The sequence below is a fragment of the Coffea arabica genome, chromosome 3e (assembly GCF_036785885.1).
Source record: "Coffea arabica cultivar ET-39 chromosome 3e, Coffea Arabica ET-39 HiFi, whole genome shotgun sequence".
Classification (NCBI taxonomy): Eukaryota; Viridiplantae; Streptophyta; class Magnoliopsida; order Gentianales; family Rubiaceae; genus Coffea; species Coffea arabica.
The window spans coordinates 17,622,154-17,631,384 of record NC_092315.1 but is presented as its reverse complement, the minus strand read 5'-3'; the positions used below and the strand labels follow the sequence as shown (position 1 = coordinate 17,631,384).

At 34.8% G+C, this 9,231-nt stretch overlaps 1 long non-coding RNA gene across 1 annotated transcript; it reads left to right on the top strand.

Moving 5' to 3' along the window:
* The first annotated feature begins 4,499 nt into the window (after positions 1 to 4,499).
* Positions 4,500 to 8,158, top strand: LOC140038682 (uncharacterized). Its single transcript, XR_011842250.1, has 3 exons — positions 4,500 to 4,699; positions 6,503 to 6,582; positions 7,968 to 8,158. It is a non-coding gene; the product is annotated as an uncharacterized lncRNA (long non-coding RNA).
* Positions 8,159 to 9,231: the final 1,073 nt, after the last annotated feature.

The window sequence follows — 9,231 nt, the reverse complement described above, 5'->3', positions numbered from 1 at the left end:
TCTGCAATTTCTCTTTTTTAATTTCAATCATTAAGGTGAAAATTTTTGTGGGAAAGAGAAAGAATTAAATAAAGAAAAAAGAGAAAAAGAAATAAAAAAAAGGAAAACAAGGTAAATGAAAAGTCAAAATAATGCAAGGGCAATTTTGTCCTAAAGGAGGTTAAGTGAGCAAAATTAAATGTTAGGGGGTAAACTGAGAAATGGGATATTCTTTAAGGGGATAAAATGTGATTAACCCTATTGTTAATGCACGATTACATTGTGCACATTACAATAGAAAAATAATATTGGGTTAATCACATTTAATCTCCTTAAGGTATACCCCATTTCTCAGTTTACCCCCTAACCTTTAATTTTGGTCACTTAACCCCCTATAGGACAAAATTGCCCTTGCATTATTTTGACTTTTTATTTACCTTGTTTTCCTTTCTTTTATTTCTTTTTCTCTTTCTACTTTATTTAATTCTTCCTCTTTCCCACAAAAATCTTCACCTTAATGATTGAAATTAAAAAAGAAGAATTGCAAAGATCTATTTTCTCCTTAAATGATTAAAAAAAATATTCGAATCACTTTCCTAAAATATAATTTTTTAGCCTTTCAATTCTTTTAATTTTGGGTTTTCCTCTTTCCTTTCTAGTTTCTCATTTTATTCTCAAGAAAATATCATAAGATGAAATTGTTTTCCTTTCTTTATTCCTTTTTCTCTTTCTTCTCTCTTTCATCCTTCCCAATAGAAAATTCCATTTCAACTAAAATTTTTGTTTTGAGTTTGTAATTGCATATTTCTGGATGAAGGTTTAAAAGGCATCAAAAACTAATTTTGATTTTTTGTATGATGCCACGTGTCACAAATTTCAATTGATGATTATTAATCAGGTCACAATTTCATCTTAAGATTTTTTCTTGGGAATAAAATGAGAAACTAGAAAGGAAAGAGGAAAACCCAAAATTAAAAGAATTGAAAGGCTAAAAAAATCGTATATTAGGAAAGTGATTTGAATATTTTTTTAATCATTTAAGGAGAAGATAGATCTCTGTAATTCCTCTTTTTTAATTTCAATCATTAAGGTGAAGATTTTTGTGGGAAAGAGGAAGAATTAAATAAAGAAGAAAGAGAAAAAGAAATAAAAGAAAGGAAAACAAGATAAATGAAAAGTCAAAATAATGCAAGGGCAATTTTGTCCTGTAGGGAGTTAAGTGAGCAAAATTAAAGGTTACGGGGTAAACTGAAAAATAGGGTATACCTTAAGGGGATTAAATGTGATTAACCCAATAATATTTGAGGCTTGTGGTATTTGCTATATCCAATGGCTGGACGCATGGATGAGTACATTCTACAGGTATAGAAGTACACCTTGTTGTAGATGACATACACTAAACTATTTTATTGGCGTGGTATTAAATTTGGAGCCAATTGAAGAAGTGAAATGTACTAAGTAAGGTAAATTTTATTATAATTTTTATAGAATTATAAATATTTTGAAAGTTAAGACATCATGATTTGACAAGGCGTAATAAATATATAAGTAATAATAATGATATTTATGCTAATTCCTAGTAAATGTATATACATAAACAATCTCTTAATCTAAATGGGCAAATAGTGCATACTTAAGCATACATTTTATTAGGATGTTAGGTCATAGTTCAAAATTTCAGTATATATTAGGAATTAAGAAAATGATATGCGCAATCAAGGCATACTTTATTAGTGAAAATGTGTATTTCAATAGAAAAATGATTGTTAGGTTCATGGAAGTTGTTATATCCAATGGCTAGAAATATGGATGAGTGCATTATGTAAGTATAGAAGTGTACCAATTTATGGATGATATACACCATTCTATTTTAATTGGATGTCCTGAAATTTGGAGCCAATTTGAAGAAATGAAATTCATTAAATAAGGTAAATTATAAATAAAATGGTATACTTCAAAACCGATAAGGTGTACAATATACATACTTCTGGTTCTAAATGTGGTCAAGTATGATGAGTACATTCTATTTAAATATAAAGGTACAGCCCTGTTATGGATGATGTATACCAGATTTTTCCTAAAATTTAGGGTCGATTTGAAAAAGTAAAATTCATTAATTAAGGTAGGCCTTCCAATAATTATTTTTGAAACCATAAAAATTTAAAAAAGATAAAATATTATGATTTGAATTTCATAATATACAAGTAAATCATAGGATTTTTATGCCCATTTCAAATGGCAAATGTATATAGACAATCTTGTAATTCAAACCAATGCAGAATGCATACTTAAACAATTCTTTTAGTGTGATTTAAAAGAAAAAAGCAGAAGAGGTGTGGGATTTAAGAGGTGGAAAAAAGGCAAAGGGGATTTGAATCTAAGATATCTAAATTCTGAAATTTCAACCTTAACCACTAGATTAAGAACTCTTATGCCTTTATTAGGATGTTGGTCTACATATCGATATTTATAGTCTATATCTTCAAATAATAAAATTAATATCTGTAGTGTACTTTATTAGTGAAAAGATGTACAAAAATGATAGTGAGATTTATGGTAGTTCTGATTTTCAATTCTTAAAAATATGAATGAGTACATTCTATAAGTATAGAAGTACACTATACTACGAAGGATATCTACCAGACTATTTAAATTGGGTGTCATAAAATCTAGAGCCAATTTGAAAAATGAACTTCAGTAAGTAGGTTAAACTTTTCAATAATTTTTTTTGAAACTATAAAAAATTTGAAAAGATAAAAAAATGTCATGAATTGACAAGTTGTACTTAATATACAAGTAAATTATAAGGATACTCATGCCCTTTCCAAGTTAGAATATGTACATAGGCAGTCTCTTAATCCAAATAGCTATGGGTCATCCAAATGAGTAGAATTAGCATCCAACATTCGTGCAAATTTCATAGAAATAAATGAATGGCAAGCACCACAATCAAATATAACATAGGCATGAATGGAATTTATAGTCACCAAACCTCTCGTCACATCACTACGTCCTTCCACCTCCTGATTAGTCGTTACATAGACTTTAGAGTTCGCATTCAACTTGTTAGCACTATTAGTACTACCTCCTAGTGTAGCTATTGAAGTTGAAGTTGAAGCTTCCTTAGGTAGATGACATGCGTTTATCTTATTCCTAATCTGACCACATCGGAAACATACCCCAGTTCTTCATTGGTACTCACTCGGGTAAGCTTGGCTGCAATGCTCACATACTTTAGCTTGACCATCCACAGGACTAGGTGGAGGTCCACGCCTTGGAGGAGCTTGGTGAGATGTACTTTCTTGTCTTGTCAATGGATTTGACATTGGTGGTTGTCTACCTCTTCGCACCCTAAATTCTTCATCCAACATTTGCATATCTTGGCCATGGTGGAAGGAACAAATCAACCCAAAGCTTTGAACTCAGAGTAACACTCTAACATGAACATGTTTGGTTTTGCTTAAAATTATTGAACTCTTGGATTTTATGAATCCAAATTGCCGGAGGGAAATAATTTTTCAAGAACACTTCCTTGAACTTAGACCATGTCAAGGGATGCTTGGGTGTATTACAAATAAGGGCCATTCCATTCCACCATTTTTCAGCTTCTCCAACTAGGAACGAGGTCACAACTTGTGGTTTGATGTCTTCAGAAACTTGCATTGTTTTAAATTTCTTCTCAACGTTAGACAGCCATTGCTCCACTAAATTAGGGTCCGTAGTTCCATCAAAGGTGGGAAGATTCACTTTACTAAGATCAGTAAAATGATGTTTAAGATTCTTATCTTCTTTTTGCTGCCCTTGTTGTTGCTGCTGTTGTAGTTGAAAACCTTGAACAAATTGGAAAGCCATGGCAAAGACACTAGGATCTACATGACTAAGCTGTGAGGACCCGAAAATTTTGCTTATTTTATTTATTTTACTGGCTCAAATAAGTATTTACTCACCCGATTTCTCCGAATATTATTTTCTAGCCCTATTAACCCTAATTACATGGAATTATAACTCCATTATATTTTTTAAAGTGATTTGTTTCAAAAATTAATTTCCGGAAGCTCGTTTAGAGAAAATAGTGAACACGTCTTTGGAAATCTTGACCGATTGAGAGTACAATAAGTTTGGAATATTGGAGATTTGTGCAATGGACCTAAATTAGATATTTTAATGTTTAAATACTCAAGTGATAGTTATTAGTACTGTCGTTATAAGAATTTCTCGAAAGTTTCGCGTTATCGCGCTTAAATTGGAGATACGCGTTTTCACACGCGCGATTTAAATTGAGGAACGTTAGACCCTTATTTTGGGACAATTGAGAGTAAATAATATTTATATGAATATAAGTGCATTAGAGGTTTAGTGCACTAGTGAAACAAATGCGAGAGGAATCGAGCACGAAACGCGCGCGAGTGCGCGTGGTAGTAGAGTTGACTTTTGCACAAATGGGCCACACACTTGAAGCTTCTCTTGGAAGCTAAATTCTGATCACTCTCTTCTCCCTCCACTCACCATTTCAGCCGGCCATCCCTCTCTCTCAAACCACCATTGCTCTCTCAATTTTTACTTCACAAAACCTCACCAAATCTTCACTCAAATCCTACCAAAATTTCACCACACTTAGCTTAACACTTGAAGAGTATTTTGAGCTGCAAAAGGGAGCTGAAAAGCCATGGTTTTCTGGAGCAAAGAGTGACCGAAATTCTGCTCTTGAACCTCCAACCAAGTGAGTGATGATCCAACCTTAGAAACTTGTCATTTGGAGGTTATCTTACCTAGTTAAGTTCATTTATGCCATTGGTTAGCTTGTTTATGGTGTAAAATGAAATGGGTGGGCTCTATGAACTCCCACCTTTGTCTTGGGGACTGATCTCATGCTTGATGATGGATTTAATGTTAGTTTAGTGCTCAAAATGGTAGATTAATGGTGTATAACTAGTAGAAACTTCAAGGAGTGCATGGAGTAAAAAGTTCTAATTTTGTCCCTGCTTTGATTTTACCCTTTTCTGCAGAATTTTGAGGGTTTAATGGCTTGTATATGATGTTTATATGTTGTATAGATGGTGTATAAAATTTCATTGAGAAATATTGAGATTTGGTTGGTCAAATGAATTATTTTCGTGAAGCTGGTGAACCTAGGAACTGTTCCCGTAATGCTCAGACAGCTTGCTTGTTTCGTTCATAACTCTGTACTCCGATGTAGAAATCGAGTGCCGTCAGTGGCATTTGAAACTAGACATTCCCAGATTCCCAATGGTATAAAATGCAATCCCAGATTCCACCCGAGCAGCCCGTACCAACCATTTAAAGATGACTGTCCTGTTTCTCTGTTTTCCTGGAACGAAGTTCAGAAGCTGCAACTTGAGGCTCGAATTTGAGCTAGTTGTGTGCTGAATTTCAAAACAATTTCTTCTGAGAAATTAAATCTTTATGAATGTGTTTTCCAACGCCACCAACCATTCTCAATTCTGAGTTGAATTGAGTGATTTGTGATCAAAATACGAAACCTGCCCTGTTCTTGAAAACCCTAAATTCTGGGCAGATTTGATACTAAGTTTGGTGTGAACTTGTCAATTGAATTTCTTGGAGTTAAACACTTACCAAATGTACCATAAATGTTTCTTAGGCTTTGCCTACACAAATGAACCAAGTTTGAAGGATTTTCTGGGCCAAATGTTTGGAAATGAAGAACGAAAAGCTTAAGGCAGCTTTGCCTTAGGAATTTTTTGAAACTTTAGTTGGTTAGTTGACTACCTTCCCGAAGGTATTTTTCCATGAAATTTGGTAGAGGGATACCCTTTATATAGGAGTGTTGTATTGCCAAAGTTTGTACCCATCCAAGTCCGTTTCGATACCTAACTAAAGTCCCAAAGTCGGAAACTCAAATCTGAAAATTTGTTCAACAGTTTCGAATTTTCCCCAACTTTGAGCTACCGTATCTCGGTGCTCGAAACTCCGATTCTTGATCTGCTTGTTCTGTTCTAAACCTTACTTGCAACTCTAATTGATTTACAAATTTCAGAGGCTGGTTCGCAATGTGTGAATTTTTCCGAATTTCCAAAGTTAGCGAAAAACCAACCCCGACACAACCTAAAGTACTCCGAGACAGTAACTTTGAGCCCACTTTTGACTATCTTTCATTCAGAATCATGTAAAAGTGTCTTCTAAGAACTTTTAGTACTTTCAAAGAGGTTTCCAATGGTACTAAGTTTTCCAATTTTTAACATGTAGAATGTGAGATACAATTTTTCAAAGTATCGTATCAAACCTGAAAATTTTCCGAATTCCAAGGGAAGGGAGTTTTCAAGTACTCCTCATTCCTTCGCTATTACTTGAACATTTTATACTTGATTTCCAAAATGAAAACTCGATTGCTCATGTACTTTAAGAAACTCCACTTGAATCTCGATTTACGAGTAATTGAGGTTCATTTTCATAAGATTTCCTTAGATTGCACTAGCGTACAATCTTCCTCGATAATTAGAGATTCGTAGTGATATTGAGTGGTAATTGATTATTGTTTGCTCAGGCACTCGAGGAGATCTCCAAGAGGAACTCGGAGCGGACGCCTAAACGCTTGTTGAGAACCACTCGCTTATTTTGGATTAGGTGAGTGCTCCATATAGGAATACTTAATTGAATAAGTCTAGGACATGCTCATTTCATGATTATTAAGTGTTAGGTACTATGTGTTAAATATTTACCATACTCATGCCTATATAAATAATGTATACTTGCATTGCATATCGACATGAATTGGTTAAATGATTAACCATATCAAAGGACCATATGAACTCGATTCATGCTTAACTTGCTAGATTGCTTGTTTAGCCTACTTGGTTTTGAAAAATGGGGTCGAGTGTGTAGTTTATCGCACTCGTTCTCTTTTGAGATGAATAACTCATGCTTGGAAATGCTCGAATAACATGACTTGGTATGTTATGGTTGCATACGTCGTTGGAGTGAATCTCCTCGACTCTCACATGGTAAAAATGGGATAACGGCCAATAATGGCCTATCAATATGGCAAATGCCTGTCAAATAACCGTCACTACTCAACCGTTAACCGTTAACCGCGAACCGTTTACCAACCCACATGACTATCTGATTACTTGACTATTTGCTCACATGATTTCCAATCTACATGACTATTCGATATCCGCGAATTACATGCTCCCATGAAATCAACTTGTATTGCTTACGTGCTTATGTGCTAAGTATCCACTTGATTACTTGATTATCATGAATCACATGTTATATGAAGCTGTCCATCATTGTTAGGCGAGTGTGTACTTTACCTCACTCGACCTACTCAAATGATGAATTTTACCTTTTGTCGAATTACTTGGTTACCTGTGCATGTTGTAAGCTCTAAGCTGAACTTGGGCCCTGCCCTTGGTTACTGACCTACTCAAGCCAGGATTGGGCTCGATCGAGTAGGTTGGAACCCTGGGCCACCGTTTCGGTATACTCGAGTATTACCACTGGAGGGATAAGGTGATGGCCAGTCAAACCGAGGGGATCCGGAAGTCATAAGGTGCAGATGACCGACAGAGTTCCACCGGAACACCGTATCCTACAGTATATGTTTATCTTGTATCATGATAATTGTTTCATGCTAAAATGTCAACATGAAATCCTGAGCCATGCCTATGATATGCTCCATACCTGTTACCTGTCCAATGTACTCATATCATGATACCTGTTTCATGTTAATGCTCCATACCTGTAACATGCTTAATTACTCGCACATGTAATAAGCTCCAATCACTCGTGAACTATACATGCCAATGTCTTGAACCATGATAACTGTCTCATGATGAATGTCTCAAATTACCCGTATAATGATTATCTCCTCATGATAACATGCCATTGTGTAACCTTGAACCATGCATATGATATGCCCAACTTACTTGATTTATTTGAACTGTTAGAGTGTCTTGGAACCTCACTGAACTGTGTAGCTCATCCCACGTTGTGGTTTTCTTTTACAGGGTTCGAGACCAAGGGTGCTCGTGAGTAGTACTAGATTGTTTTCTTTTGAAGACTTTAAATTATATTATAACGGATGGCTATTGTACCCTTTTCCGTTGGGTTGTATTTAAGCTTGAAAGCTACATAATTGTAAGTGTGAGATATTTTGGAGTACTTTAGTTATGTATTGAAGTTATTTGAAGTATTCCTAGTCTTGAATTGTGGATTGTACCGAGTCCTAGCAAGAGTTGGGCAGGCGTCCCGCGGATACCCTTTGGTTCGCCTTAGGGAGAAATGGGGGCGCGTCACAACTAAGCATTTGAGCCATAGCACTAGCATTGCCTTCACAAGTCCCTTGAGAGGTTCCCTCGGTCCTCCTCCTTTAAGATGTCCATCTAGCATCCGACATAAACCCGCCTAGATCTTCATTCCCTTTAGTTCCAAGATCTTCCAATATTACATCATTTTCATTAAATTCTTCACCATCATCACGAATGGCAGCAATTGCTTTTTGTCTCCACTTTGGTGGCATACGCTGTAAATAGAAAATCATAAATAACAATAACTAGCAAGAGCAAGTTAGTCTTCCCCAAACTTTAATCATAACATCAAAGTGGTATTTAGACACCAAAATTGAAAATAGATCAATTTACATGAAGGTTGGCCACCCCTAAGTGCAAAGTTACTACATTCCAATTTTTGTCCAACATACAATCTAAGTCCCAAGAAAATACAATCCTTGTTCATTCTTACATTACAAATATAATCGAACCTTAATCTCTAATATCACTAAAATGCCAAGCCCCAAAATTGGGATATAATACCGCCGTATCTCATAATAAGACTACAAGACACAAGGCATCATAATTTATATAACTAATACTTTGCAAAATATCTTCTCAACCATTCATACTATTTACAATCATATTCTAATGACAATGCCAAAACTATTCCCAAATTCAACTTGTGTTATAATTTACCACCATTCGTTGCCAAATTTACTTATCTAATAAAATAAACAAAGTCCAATATACAACCATAATAAGGCTATAACAAAATAAGTCTTATTCCTTCTCTACTAAACCTAAACTGTATCATAATCTTCCTCGTAGAATGCATCACCCTTCGAAAATACAACAAATAGGGTGAACAAACATTTGGCCAATAAGTAGTTCAGGTATTCATCTATTGGCATGAATAGGTTGGTACATAATACATTTCAAAATACATAAGTCATTAGAATATATAATTGAATCACATTAAATAATTAGCTATTAAATCACG